General features: G+C 55.8%; 1 long non-coding RNA gene across 1 annotated transcript; it reads left to right on the top strand.

The window, feature by feature from the left end:
* The first annotated feature begins 765 nt into the window (after positions 1–765).
* Positions 766–3,739, top strand: LOC115830966. The gene is made up of 3 exons (XR_004026511.1): positions 766–1,056; positions 1,746–1,852; positions 3,524–3,739. It is a non-coding gene; the product is annotated as an uncharacterized LOC115830966 (long non-coding RNA).
* The last annotated feature ends 779 nt before the right edge of the window (positions 3,740–4,518 follow it).

Here is a 4,518-nt window from a genome sequence, read left to right as displayed (position 1 = left end):
GGGTGCAATTCCATCAGCTGCTCTCTCTCAGGCTCTGGCCGTTGCTGGGGGAGGTCCTTGCCCTACTCTGACGCTGGCCTCCTGACTTTTGACTTTCTCTGACCCCTTCCAGGCCTTGAAATCATGGCAGCAGCAAGACTCAACTGGGCAGCATCATGTCTGGGTTTGAATTCCGGTTCAGCCACTTTCCAGCTGTGTGATGTGGGGCGATTCAGGTAACCTCCTCGGGCCTCAGTTTCCCTATCTGCAGCTGGGGATGACAATAGTGCTGTCTTCCTGGGTTTGTTCTGGGGAATCACTGAATTAATATTTGTTAGGTATTTGTGCTTTACCTTGCACTATGTATGTGTTGGTTAAATAAATACATCATTTCCCTAATGATGGCCAGCTAAGGAATAGGTGGATGGGGTGGGTCACTGACCCACTAACCCCTGGCTTCACGCCTCAGCACTTACTCATTCCCTGGCCCTTAGCTCTTATCCCTGCATAGACCCAGGAAGTCTGTGACTTTTTGCTCACTTTCTCGGGGTTTAAATTCCACCCCTACTATTTATCCTCTGTGGCACTTTGTCTCCTGGGGCAGGGATATCACAGCAGAACGCAGAGGCCAGCTCAGGAGAAAGTCTCCCATCCTGACTTGTCTCTCCTCCACTTCTGCCACAGCAGCCACCCCCAGGGTGGCCTGAAGGGAGGTGCCCCAAGTGGCAGGTCTCTTCCCAGTGCCTTAGGTCTTTGCTGTTCTGGAGAGAGGAAGTGGCAGCTTTGCCTGCTGGGCTAGGGACTTAGGTTTTGGTTTGAGCATGGAAAAGATTCATTCACAGAAACTCCGCTGCCTTCCTGAGGCAATGATCCTGATCCACTAACCAGCTGCTCTCGCTGGGGCTGGGGGAGTGCAGGGGGCTTTGCTCGCCTTGAAGGGCTGGTGGAAGGATTCCTCCTCAGCTTCTCCCTTTTCCCCGGGCTCAGATCCCACCAGGACTGCAACCCTTAGCCCTGTCTGGTCTCCCCTGCAACCCTTGAGGCCACCCTGGAGGCTCAGCCATCCATTCACCCCAGGTGGGTCCCACACCACCTTAGCTACCTCTTCCTGGCCCCGTGGCAGCCTGCCTCCTCTCCCCTCCCTCCTCTGGTTGCTCTCATTGTGGGTCTGGAAACTGAGATAGCCTCGTCGCTGGGGCCTGGGGCCTGGGGCCTGGCTTCTCAATGCCCAGAGTCCTCCAGCTCTATTCTGCTCTCAAATATAGAGCAAGCACCCACACTATGCTCTCCTGTGCCTGGCTCTGATGGAAAGGGCCAGTTGGCCCTGGTCACCAGGGAGCCTCTTGACCAGAGTGCAGCCCTCAAAGAAAAGCCAAAGGGCCATGAGATGTCTTCCTTCCCTCCCCTCCCCTTCCCTCCCCTCCCTCCCAGAAATGTTTATTGGGCCCTGCCTTTGTAGCAGGTGTGGGCTGGGCCCTGACCATAGAAGACTTCCTTGCCATGAAGTTCAGAGGGAACCTGGTTGCAGACCCCAGGCAAGGCTTTCCTTTCTTTGAGTTCCACAGCTCTGCTCACTGAGGGGTTCCAAGGCAGAGGCTGAGTCTCCACCATCAGATCGTGGGCTCCCTGAGGGTAGGGCATGTGGTTTCTGCTCCTCAGAATCTTCTGCATTCATTGATTCACAGTTCATTCATTTACAGGACTCAGGAACGCCTCTGTGGGCCAGGCATTGTGCTGGGCGTTTGTGAGCTGATCTGTTTCAGCAGGTGCCATCTAAACTGGTTTCTGGTGGATGAGAAGAAGCTAGCTCTGGGAAGAGGGTTCCAGGCAGACAGAACAACCGTGCAAAGCCAGTAGCCTGAGAGCTATCGGGGTAAGCTGAGGCAGGAAGGGGCTTTGAAGATACAGTGACTCACAGGAAAGCAGGGGCCTGTCTGGGGAGCTGAGGAGAAAGAAGTCCTTGAGAATGGTTGAAGATTTTACTTCTGTGGCAGGAGAGAAAACCCAGGAGAGTGTCAAGTATCATTGCCCAAAGGAAGACAGGAATTCAGCATTCTGCGGAATCCCTGACTCATCGCTGGGGGTGGAGGGAGGTGGGAGAAGACTGGGCTGCCTGTGCTTCATTTCCAGCCTTCCAGGAGGACGTCAGCTCCCTCCTTGCAGATTCCTTCCTCCTCTGCCCCCTCAACCTCCCTGCCCTTGCAGGGAATGAATCCCGGGGCTCTAGCTGTCATCGAGTTCTCCCTGTTGTCTAATCCTAGTCTCTCCTGCTGCATTCTTGCGTGTCCTTGGAGATTAACCACAATATGGGGCCTGCAGTCTCTTTTCCCAGTGCCTGGCTAAGGCACTCCCTAGCCTTTACCTGTCCCCACTACTGTCCTGGGCCACAGAGGCTGGGTCTGGGGCATGGGGGTAGTTCCCAGGAGACAGTCTGATTCTCAAGCCCCAGGCCAAGCCTCCATCTTGATCCCCAGGATTGCTTGAGGTCTTAAATCCCACTGGAGAGGTCTAGAGAAGCCAGGGGAAGCCTAGGCTCTCTGTTCCTGTCTCTTACCATGACTCTTATTTCTCTTTTCCCTGTCTCTCTCCCCATCTCTTTCTCTCTTCCACTATCTCTCCACAGATCCCACCCCACCCCAACCCCCTCCCCCAACATCTTTTTCTGGTTCGGTCTTCCCCTCCCTCCTTCTTGCCCTCCTTTTCTTTCAGTCCCTTGCCCTCCCTCCCTCCAGGACTCAGTCTCCATTCCCATCCTTAGCCCTCTTTCTTTCTGATGGCCCCTGGCAGTGCTTGGGAACGAGAATGAGGAGGTGGACTTGTGGGGCTGCAGGTGGCCTGGCAAGTGGCATTGTGCAAGATAGCTCTCCTCCTTGTTAGGGTCGGAGGGGATTTGGAGGGCCGGCCCCAGTCAGCAGCCTGGCTTTCATTCCAGGCCTGTTGGAGGAATTCATAATAAAGGGCCTGGCACTGAAGCCCTGGGTGGCTTTAATTTTCTAGAAGAGAGGCAATACAGTTGCTTCCCTAAAGAGGAAACCCAGTGTACCCAGCTGAGGGAAGGTGAAGAGCAGGTGGTAGTTAGGGTTTAAGCCTCCCCTGCAAAGCGTCCACCTCCAAACTGTCGGTAGGACTGAAGACAATATTTTGTCATGGAGAGGGGACTGGCTGAGAGGCAAGAAACAAAGGAGGAAGGAGACCAGACCCTTCTCTGGCCAGTCAGTAGCTTCCCCGGGTACCTGAGCCAGACTGGGTATGCCTGGCCTCTTTATGGGCATCTGAAGGAGGCAGGAGATGAAAACCTCCGAGTATGCAGAGGAAATGAGCTTCTAGAGAAGAGACGAGAACAATGGAAACAGTCAGTGGTCCTGGGGTGGCATGATAGGCCTCGAAAGCCAGGAGGAGTGTTGCCTCCAAAAAGCAAGCAATGCCTTTTGGGGAGAAAATGAAGCTATGTTGGCTGGATTCTGGGGGCTCCTGTGTGAGTGGCAGAGATGCTGTCCCTGGGGGTCAATAGGCCTGGGGCTCAAGTAAGGTCTGCTTACACCAGGGATGGACAGATGTCAGAGGGCCCTGCAGTCTACACAGCTGTGTGGAGCACCGTGCAGAAGCCGAGGGCCTGGTCCCCAGCCCTTGAAGCCTGGACCTGGGAGCTCAGGACTTCCTCCCTCTTGAAGTGGTGGGTGAGCCCTGGATATTTTACCTGAACGTGACACAGGGCCGGGGGAGGGAACTGTGAGAAGAGGAGAGAGTTTAGGAACTTTCTTGGTGGCAGGCCCAGAGTGGGTGACCAAGAGCGCTGGGGGCTTATAGGGCTGAGGGCAGAGCACACCACTGCCCACCACCAGAGCCCCAGGAACCCCCAGGACAGTGTCCTGCTCTTCTTCTGAGGTCCTTCCCCTCACTGCCTCTGTCTTTCTGTGTGTTTTCTACTCCCCCTTTCTTTGTCCCTTTCTTCTTTCTTGTCCTGTTCTCTGGCCCTAACTCTCCCGTCGGGCCCTCCTGTCTTTCTCTCTGTCTGTCGCTCTCTGCCCCCCACATCTTGGTTTCTTCATACTGTCTAGTACAAGGGGAACCCCCTCTCTCCATAAAACCACTGGACACTGGGTGACCCCTGCCTGTGTGTGTGTGGTGGGGGGTGCATGCGCTGAGCACAGGGTGCGGGGGGCGGTGTGTGCCCCAGGCAGGAGTGAAAGGCGTGGGTGAGTGTGGAGGAGCTACTGGTTGAGCCAAGGTGGGGCAGGCTGTGAAGGGTCTGGTTGAAGATGGAGGGCTGAGGGCTGAGGTGGGGGCTCCTGTCGTCCTGGGTGGACTGCAGGGTCAGGCTTTCTTAGCAGAGGCAGCCCTAGCCCTACCCCTGGGCTCCAGCTTATTCTAGGAAAATTTCAAGAGCCAGCACCGCCATGGCCAGTGCACACAAAGCACATTGTTCCACTCCCCAGGCCCTTGCCCCTGTCCCTGCAGGGCTGCTGCCAGTTCCTGGAGGCCAGCGGGCAGCCTCACTCCTGAGGCCAGGGCCGCTCACCTGGCTCAGTGGGAGCACCT

This window comes from Nomascus leucogenys, chromosome 17 (assembly GCF_006542625.1).
Source record: "Nomascus leucogenys isolate Asia chromosome 17, Asia_NLE_v1, whole genome shotgun sequence".
Classification (NCBI taxonomy): Eukaryota; Metazoa; Chordata; class Mammalia; order Primates; family Hylobatidae; genus Nomascus; species Nomascus leucogenys.
This window is presented reverse-complemented; position numbering and strand designations above follow the sequence as displayed.